Below are 10000 nucleotides of genomic sequence, written 5' to 3'. Positions count from 1 at the left end.
TAACATTCGTATTCGCTTTATTATGTCTTTTTACGTGATATGTGCTATGATATACTGTTCATTCTGTTGTATATACGTGTGACTTGATCCTGGCACGTATATGATTGCTCGGTTTATGTTCTTTTATAAACCGGGTGTTACAGAGTGGTATCAGAGCCGTATCGACTGTAGGACGAAGCCTAGATAGAACTGGTCGAGTTTTAGGACTCTTTCTCTCCAATCCTTGACTGCTGAAACTATTTTACTATTATACCCCTTGACTTCTATGGCTTTTTACCCGTCTTGCCTTGATTTCTCTCTCTGGAGAATAGTTTCGTAGAATTTGGCCTGAATCAGTCATCTGACCACCATGAGTTAGCTAGGTGACCTTTTTATAATAACACGATAGCACGTTCTGCGACGCGTTGTGTTAGTCGAGTCTTTTGCTAAACTCGGCTAAGTTGTGAAAATTGTCTGCTTGTTATTATGCTACATGTTTGATTTGGATTTTTGACTGATTGCATAGCTTAGTAGTTCAAATTTGCTTAAAGAAAATCACTCAGATGTTAAAGTTAACTAATTAATAAAATGAGTTAGATCGTTGGGGGGGTGAAACAGTCAAATCTATCCTGTCTACTTTATCATGGCTGAGTCTTTTTCCGCAAAGAGTTATCATATCCATCCGAGTTTATTCCTGCAATATCCTTACTCGTGAAATCTTTTGTTCAAATCAGATGGTGAACACCAGGAGCACCGGTTCAGGTTCTGGCCAGCAGCAGGGTCAGAACAACCAGGGTACTGGGATCCCGATGCCTCCACCCTTGACTCCGGAGCAGTACTTCCAGCTCCAGATGCAGATGATGGCTACCCTGAACAACACTGTTCAGGCTCTTCAGCACGCTCACACTCAGCCTCCGCCTCCTCCACCGCCGCAGCCTCGCGACAGGCGTGCTGAGTTCCTGAGGGGTCACCCGCCGACGTTCTCTCACACGTCCGACCCTCTTCAGGCTGACGACTGGCTCCGTGCAGTGGAGCGTCAGCTGGACATCGCCCAGTGCGATGATCGTGAGCGCGTCTTGTACGCAGCAGGACAGCTGCGAGGGGCAGCTTTGGACTGGTGGGAGTCCCACCCGGTCCATGACCGCGAGTCTCTCACTTGGCTCCAGTTCAGGGAGCGTTTCCGCAGCCACAACGTCCCCGCGGGCGTTATGAAGATGAAGCAGAAGGAGTTCCTTGCACTGAAGCAGGTAATCCTAAGTATAATCATTCAGCGTTTTCTTTTGAGCTAATGCCCCTTGTTCTATCCTTATGAATCTTGAGTTAATCTTCCGATATCTATCTGTCTTTGTGAATTCAGGGGACTATGTCGGTCACGGAGTATCGTGATCGTTTTCTTCAGCTGGCACGCTACGCCCCTGCCGAGGTTGCGGATGACCGCAAGAAGCAGGAGCACTTCATGGAGGGTCTTGAGGACTACCTCCAGTACGCGCTGCTCAACCTCCGCTTCGACGACTTCAACCATCTGGTTGACAGTGCGCTCAACACTGAGCGTAAGCACCTGGAGATGGAGGACAAGAAGAGGAAGGTTGTCCCCGTTGCTTCCGGCAGCAACACTCGTCCTCGACTCCAGCAGCCCCAGCAGTACCAGCAGCAGTACCGGCCTCCTCAGCAGTACCAGCAGAGGCCACCGCAGCAGTACCCGCCTCGACAGCAGCAGGCAGGTCAGGGCCCGAGGTTACCAGCACCTCCGGCTCGTGCTCCACCAGCTCCACCAGCACCGCAGGCTCCACGTCCGGCAGCTCCTACCGGACAGCAGGCTCAGGGACCTCCTCGCACCTGCTTTCACTGCGGCCAGCCGGGGCACTACGCCAACGCTTGCCCCCGGAAGGCGCAGGCGGGACAGCAGGGACGCCCAGCTCAGCCCAGGGCGCCAGCACAGGGCAGGGTGAACCACGTGACGGCCGAGTCAGCGGCCGAGGCTCCCAACGTGGTTATTGGTACGTTCATGGTTAATTCATATCCAGCTACAGTGCTTTTTGATACTGGTGCTACGCATTCCTTCATTACTCAGTCTTTTGTCGAGCATCATGGTATTCATACTAGCACATTAAAGAGGTGCCTGTTAGTATCTTCACCGGGTGGACAGTTGAGGTCTCATACTTACTGCCCGAGAGTCAGTATTTCCTTGAGGGGAGTAGAGTTCTGTACTGATCTGATGGTGCTAGACACCAAGGGCATTGATGTCATTCTGGGAATGGAGACTCTGGCCAAATGGGGAGTTCGGATAGATTGTGCTCAGAGGACAGTCTTGTTATCAGCTTCCAGTGGCCAAGAGGTTGTTATCAGTGCAGTAGAGCCTTCGGGATTTCTTCACCATATGGAGGCTAGACCCACGGACGGTATTCGCGTGGTGTCTGAATTCCCGGATGTCTTTCCGGATGATCTGCCAGGTATGCCGCCTGAACGCGCCATTGAGTTTTGTATTGATCTCTTGCCTGGCACAGCTCCTATTGCAAAGCGGCCCTACCGTATGGCACCTATAGAGCATGAAGAGGTCAAGAAAACTATTGATGAGTTGCTAGCCAAGGGCTATATCCGTCGCAGTTTCTCTCCTTGGGCTTTTCCGTTGTTGCTGGTAGATAAGAAGGATGGCTCGAAGAGGATGTGTGTGGATTATCGGGAGCTGAATGCAGTCACTATCAAGAACAAGCATCCACTGCCCCGTATTGAGGATCTCTTCGATTTGCTTCGAGGTGCTCGTATATTCTCGAAGATTGATCTTCGTTCGGGTTATTTTCAGCTGAGGATCCGTCCTGGGGATATTCCGAAGACGGCATTCACCTGCAAGTACGGGCTATATGAGTATACAGTCATGTCCTTCGGCTTGACTAATGCCCCGGCTTACTTCATGCATCTAATGAACATGGTTTTCATGGATTATCTGGATGTTTTCGTGGTGATCTTTATTGATGATATTCTGATCTTCTCCAAGACAGAGGAAGAGCATGAAGAGCATCTGAGACTTGTGTTGCAGAGATTGAGAGAGCATCAGTTGTATGCCAAGTTCAGCAAGTGCGAGTTCTGGATTGACGAGGTGCCATTCCTCGGTCATGTTATCTCTCAGGGAGGCATTGCTGTTGATCCGAGCAAGGTGAAGGATGTGCTTGAGTGGGAGACACCGCAGACAGTGAAGGAAGTCAGGTCTTTCTTGGGCTTAGCTGGATATTATCGGAGGTTCATTGAGAATTTCTCCAAGATCGCAAAGCCTTTGACTTCTTTGCTAGAGAAGAATGTGGCTTTTGTATGGACTGATGAGCGTCAGATGGCCTTCGATGAGTTGAAGAAAAGGTTGACTACGGCGCCAGTCCTGACTCTGCCAGACCAGACGAAGAGGTTCACGGTATATTGTGATGCTTCGAAGGATGGTCTTGGGTGTGTTCTGATGCAGGAGGGCAGAGTGATTGCTTATGCTTCACGGCAGTTACGCCGGCATGAGCTGAATTATCCTACTCATGATCTTGAGTTAGCCGCAGTTGTGCATGCCCTGAAGATTTGGAGGCATTACTTGTATGGGCAGCGGTGTGATATCTACACTGATCACAAGAGCCTCAAGTACATTTTCACGCAGAATGAGCTGAACATGCGGCAGAGAAGATGGTTAGAGTTGGTCAAAGACTATGATCTGGAGATTCACTATCATCCGGGCAAGGCCAATGTTGTAGCAGATGCTTTGAGCAGAAGGAGTTATGTCAACATGGCCGTTGCTTTCCAGATGCCTCCAGAGTTATGCGAGGAGTTCGAGCAGTTGAGTCTGGGCTTCTTGCATCATACTTCCAGTGCAGCATTTGAGGCAGTACCGACTCTAGAGTCAGAGATCAGGCAGCATCAGAAAGATGATGAGAAGCTGCAGGAGATCCGTGAGTTGCTCAAGAAGGGCAAGGCTCCTCATTTCAGAGAGGATGATCAGGGTACCTTGTGGTACAAGAACCGGATCTGTGTTCCAGATGTGAAGGATCTCCGGAAGTTGATTCTGAGTGAGGCCCATGATACAGCATACTCTATTCATCCGGGCAGCACGAAGATGTATTATGATCTGAAGGAACGTTTCTGGTGGTATGGGATGAAGCGTTCAGTGGCAGAGTACGTGGCTATTTGTGACACCTGTCAGCGTGTCAAGGCTGAGCACCAGAGGCCAGCAGGTCTGTTACAGCCTTTGAAGATTCCAGAGTGGAAATGGGAGGAAATCACTATGGACTTCATTGTTGGATTGCCGCGTACTCAGAAAGGGTACAACTCCATTTGGGTAGTAGTGGATCGTCTGACGAAGGTTGTTCACTTCATACCAGTGAACACTACTTACCCCGGTGCTAGACTTGCAGAGTTGTACATCTCTCGGATTGTCTGCTTGCATGGTGTGCCCAAGAAGATTATATCTGACAGAGGGTCTCAGTTCACTTCTCGTTTCTGGGAGCAGCTCCATGATTCGTTGGATACGAAGCTGCGTTTCAGTACGGCTTATCACCCTCAGACAGATGGGCAGACAGAGAGAACCAACCAAGTGTTGGAGGATATGCTGAGAGCTTGTGCTATTCAGTATGGTACTAGTTGGGATAAGTGCCTGTCATTTGCCGAGTTCTCATATAACAACAGCTATCAGGCCAGTCTAAAGAAGTCTCCCTTTGAGGCATTGTATGGCAGAAAGTGCAGGACTCCTCTCTATTGGGATCAGATTGGTGAAAAGCAGCTCTTTGGCCCTGAGATCATAGATGATGCAGAGCAGATGGTTCAGGCTGTGCGAGAAAATCTGAGGATTGCACAGAGCAGACAGAAGAGCTATGCAGATGGCAAACGGAGAGACCTGACCTTCAGTGTCGGTGATTATGTGTATCTGAAGGTGTCTCCGATGAGAGGAATCCGCAGATTTAATGTCAAAGGGAAGTTAGCACCTCGTTATGTGGGGCCATTCAAGGTGCTAGAGCGGAAAGGCGAAGTTGCTTATCGCCTGGAGTTACCTCTCAGTCTCTCAGGAGTCCATGATGTCTTCCATATATCTCAGCTGAAGAGATGTCTGCGAGTACCCGAGGAGCAGGCACCCCTGGATGGAGTCGATGTCCAGGAGGATCTGACTTATACTGAGCATCCGGTGAAGATTCTGGAGACATCAGAGAGGGTTACTCGGAACAAGCGCATCAAGATGTGCAGAGTTCAGTGGAGTCACCACAGTGAAGCTGAGGCTACATGGGAGCGAGAAGATGAGTTGAAGAAGACATATCCAGATCTCTTTGCTAGCCAGCCCAGCTAAATCTCGGGACGAGATTTCTTTAAGGGGGTAGGGTATGTAACACCCTAACTTTAAATTTCTGTATTTATTAATAAATTAATTGGCTTTAGTTAAATTTTCTAAGGTTTATTGTGTTTAGTTGGCATTTAATCTAATTTTTGTTCCTAATTAATTAAAATTTATTATAAGTTTAAATTTTTGTTGCATTCATGCTGGTGCATGGTTTTGTTTTGTTTGTTTGAATAGGAGTTGGAATTCAAATTCATTTGAATTCAGATAGTTTTGGAGTTGAGAGAGAGTGAATAGAAATAGAAAAGAAGAAACCCAGAAAACCCGGCCCAAACCTTTCCCCGCGGCCCATCGGCCTGCCCTTCCTTCTCTGGCGGCCCAAGCACGCGGCCCACTCCTCTCCTCCACGCGCACGAGCCCACGGCCCGACTCGCCAGCCCGCACGCACGGCTGCTTCCGCAGACCCCGCGTCCCCGCCTCAGCCGCTGTGCTCCCGGGCCCACACGCCAGCGCCACTCCCGCTTGCCAGCGCCCACGGAGCGCCCGCCCCTTCTCACTGACCGCCCGGACCCACTCGACAGGGTCATCCCCTTCCCCTCGCCGCGCGCACGCAACGGAAGCCGCGATCCCCGCCCGAGACCTCGCCGGTTTCCTTCTTGAGCGCGCCCGCCCGAGATCCCGGGCGCCCCTCCCCTTTAAACCCACCGAGAACCCCCCTGCTCCCTCCAACCCTAGCCGCCACCCCACGCCGCTCTGCTCCGCCGCGCCTTGCTCCGCCGCACCGCACGCCGGCGCTGCCACGGCCACAACGCCCTGCCGCGCCACCGCTCCTGCCAAGCCCCACCAGAGAATCCGCCCTGAGCCCAGGGTTCACTCCGAGCTCGCTTGCTCCGATTCGAGCCACGACCGTGCCGGAATCGGACCGGACCGCCGCCGGTGAGTTCCTTGGTTTTTCGAGCAATTGCTCGCCGTCGTCGCCCCTCCGGCCATCCTGACCCCTCTAGCATCCCCGCAGGAGCATCCCGAGCCGGACCGCAGGATCCCGAAGCCGGAAGACCACCACACTGCCCTGTCCGCGAGCTCCGCCCTGACCACGCCGCCGGTACTCGTCGCCGACCGCCCCTGGCTGCAGCTCCGGCCGTTTTTGGCCCTCGGTAAGCACCCTCAGGCCATCCCAAGCCTTTTGCGCCTTTTGCCGTAGCCCGTAGCCCCTGGCGTCGCCCAGAGCACTCGCGCCGGCGAGCCTCCGCCGCGCTGACCCGCCGTCGCCGGTGCACCCTCCGCCACAGACCTCCCCGAGCCCCGTAAAGGCCACGGGTGGATCACGCATGACGCGTAGATCCTCCCCGACCCAAGCATGCTCGATTTTGAGCCCTGGAACGCCAGGACCGCCATCTCCGGCGACTCTGCAGCAGAGCGCCGCCGCGGGAGCGTCGCCTCCGGCGAGCTCCGCCGCCACCCCGCGAGCCCAAGCGCCCTGAACCCTCCGATCTGAGCCCAACGGTCTAGATTAGATCTAGAACCAAGCCGCTTCGAGCCATTAGATCAAGATCTGGCGATCCACATGCGAAGATACCGGTTCGCCTATCCTTTTTGCATAAGAGCCCCTTCCTTTTGTTAATATCAACCCGCGGTCCAGCCTTTTTCAAAACTAATTACGTATAGGTCCTGTTTTTAATGTTTAGGCCCCTGACTTTCCCAGAAATTGAACCCGCCGTCCCTGTCCTTGTGTTTTTGCACGTTAGCCCCTATAGCTACGCTTTATTTACGTTTCAGTCCCTGGTTTTAGCAGAAAGCCCCCTGGAACTTCAGTTTTCTTACAAATAAGCCCCTAGAACTTGTTTTAGGCCTAGTTTACGCGTTTTAGCTCCGTTTTTAGCGTTCTTTATATCCACGCGATCGTTGTAACGCGTAGAATAGTATTAGAGTAGTTTAGTGCGCTGTTTTTATGTATTGATGTACTGTTTCATAGTTTTTGATAATGTTTGCTTGTATGCTTATTTTCGTGCATTGTTTTGGCCATGTGTTCGTGAGTAGACGCTGAGCTACCTGAGGAGCCCCAGTACCAGTACCCGGAGCAGCCGTCTTCGGATCAGTTTGAGCAGCAGCAGGAGCAGTACGAGGAAGGCAAGTATAACATGAACAACCTATCACTTTAAATACAATTTCATACTGCATTTTAATACTGTATGCCTTTAAGGATTTCCTAGCCAGTTTATATCCTTTAAATATACCTTTGGGTTGCATTTTGGTTAGTTGTGCTAGGTTGCTGCGCTATAACACACTTTGGTCCTTTTTAATTAATTTGATTAATGGTATACTTGAACTTAATTCTGAGAGTGGCACTCTGTGTGGCTTGAGTGGCTCACTTCTCGTTAAAATTGGCTTTTGTTAGAAACATGGTTTAGGGGGCCAGCACGGTGCTTACTGCCTGGTTGGCCACTCTCCATAAGGACCGGTTCATAGAGCGACAACCTGGGACAACAGCGCTACCACAAGGCTAGAATGGGATAGACTTGGCGTAATAACTAGATCTTTTTGGTTTGGAGTAACTTACCTGCGGGGCAAGAGTAGTAAGCTTCAATGGTCCCTGCTCCTCCGGCTTGGTCTGTGCTTGGATTGCGCTCCTGTGCTTGTACCCCCGGAGGTGGGCCCCATCGTCGCCGACCTATCTCTCGCGGTTACGCCTTACCAACGAGATTCTTTTTAAAGGCCTCGTAGTGAGTCGCTGGCCATCTCACCTAAGGAAGTGTGATGAACAACTGGCGTAGCTCACGACTTGTGGGTAAAGATGTGCAACCTCTGCAGAGTGTAAAACTGGTATACTAGCCGTGCTCACGGTTATGAGCGGCCCAGATCCTCCTTTTGATTAGTGAAGTTATCTCCTTCCGACGAGGGAGGTGCTTCTCGGGGTTACCTTGGCGGTTTGGTTTTGGTTTGGTCCTCAGTAGTTTCATAATTAATTCTGATTAATTACTATGTAACTGGGTTAATGGTAATTCATCAACTAGTAGTAAATAGCTTTAATAAAAATTTGCCAACACTTAAAAGCTAATGCAGTTGAGTCAGCCAGCCTAGAGCCTCATAGTTTGTGTTATACTTGTTGAGTACAAGTTGTGTACTCACTCTTGCCTCTTCTCTACTTTTTCCTCTTGGCTACGCTACTGCTGCTCAGTTCCTGCCGACACGAGGGAGTTCGTCCAGCGCTACCAGGACTACGAGGACTTCTAGGTGCTTCGTCTCCCAGTCGACGTCCCTGTGGCGCCCTGCTTCAGCCTCGGAGAGCTTTATCGTATTTTGTACTTCGCTTCCGCTGTATCAGACATTTTGTCATTATTGTAATAAATAACATTCGTATTCGCTTTATTATGTCTTTTTACGTGATATGTGCTATGATATACTGTTCATTCTGTTGTATATACGTGTGACTTGATCCTGGCACGTATATGATTGCTCGGTTTATGTTCTTTTATAAACCGGGTGTTACAGCACCGGACACCGCGCGACGTGCGGTGCTCTTCCGACCGCTGGACCCTACCTCCGGCTGAACCGTTTCCAGGGTTGGCAGGCCGTTAAGCAGAAAAGATAACTCTTCCCGAGGCCCCCGCCGGCGTCTCCGGACTTCCTAACGTCGCCGTCAACCGCCACGTCCCGGCTCGGGAAATCTTAACCCGATTCCCTTTCGGGCAACACGCGTGATCGCGCTGTCTGCCGGGGTTACCCCGTCCCTTAGGATCGGCTTACCCATGTGCAAGTGCCGTTCACATGGAACCTTTCTCCTCTTCGGCCTTCAAAGTTCTCATTTGAATATTTGCTACTACCACCAAGATCTGCACCGACGGCCGCTCCGCCCAGGCTCGCGCCCCGGGTTTTGCAGCGGCCGCCGCGCCCTCCTACTCATCGGGGCATGGCGCTTGCCCAGATGGCCGGGTGTGGGTCGCGCGCTTTAGCGCCATCCATTTTCGGGGCTAGTTGATTCGGCAGGTGAGTTGTTACACACTCCTTAGCGGATTTCGACTTCCATGACCACCGTCCTGCTGTCTTAATCGACCAACACCCTTTGTGGGTTCTAGGTTAGCGCGCAGTTCGGCACCGTAACCCGGCTTCCGGTTCATCCCGCATCGCCAGTTCTGCTTACCAAAAATGGCCCACTTGGAGCTCCCGATTCCGTGGCATGGCTCACCGAAGCAGCCTTGCCGTCCTACCTATTTAAAGTTTGAGAATAGGTCGAGGGCGTTGCGCCCCCGATGCCTCTAATCATTGGCTTTACCTGATAGAACTCGTAATGGGCTCCAGCTATCCTGAGGGAAACTTCGGAGGGAACCAGCTACTAGATGGTTCGATTAGTCTTTCGCCCCTATACCCAAGTCAGACGAACGATTTGCACGTCAGTATCGCTTCGAGCCTCCACCAGAGTTTCCTCTGGCTTCGCCCCGCTCAGGCATAGTTCACCATCTTTCGGGTCCCGACAGGCGTGCTCCAACTCGAACCCTTCACAGAAGATCAGGGTCGGCCAGCGGTGCGGCCCGTGAGGGCCTCCCGCTCGTCAGCTTCCTTGCGCTTCCCAGGTTTAAGAACCCGTCAACTCGCACGCATGTCAGACTCCTTGGTCCGTGTTTCAAGACGGGTCGGATGGGGAGCCCGCAGGCCGTTGCAGCGCAGCGTCCCGAGGGACGCGCCTTGCGGCGCGCAAGAACCGGCCGTGCCGACGACGGCTTCTAGAGGCACCTA

At 51.8% G+C, this 10000-nt stretch overlaps 1 long non-coding RNA gene across 1 annotated transcript in view; it reads right to left on the bottom strand.

Moving 5' to 3' along the window:
- The window catches only part of LOC120693937, a 12703-nt gene extending 3718 nt beyond the window's left edge, over nucleotides 1–8985 (bottom strand). Inside the window, exon 1 of the long non-coding RNA XR_005683241.1 lies at nucleotides 8762–8985. This is a non-coding gene — a long non-coding RNA (uncharacterized LOC120693937). The remainder of the gene's footprint in view (nucleotides 1–8761) is intronic.
- Between the last annotated feature and the right edge of the window lie 1015 nt (nucleotides 8986–10000).

The sequence above is a fragment of the Panicum virgatum genome, unplaced genomic scaffold, assembly GCF_016808335.1.
Source record: "Panicum virgatum strain AP13 unplaced genomic scaffold, P.virgatum_v5 scaffold_1187, whole genome shotgun sequence".
NCBI classification, from domain to species: domain Eukaryota; kingdom Viridiplantae; phylum Streptophyta; class Magnoliopsida; order Poales; family Poaceae; genus Panicum; species Panicum virgatum.
This window is presented reverse-complemented; position numbering and strand designations above follow the sequence as displayed.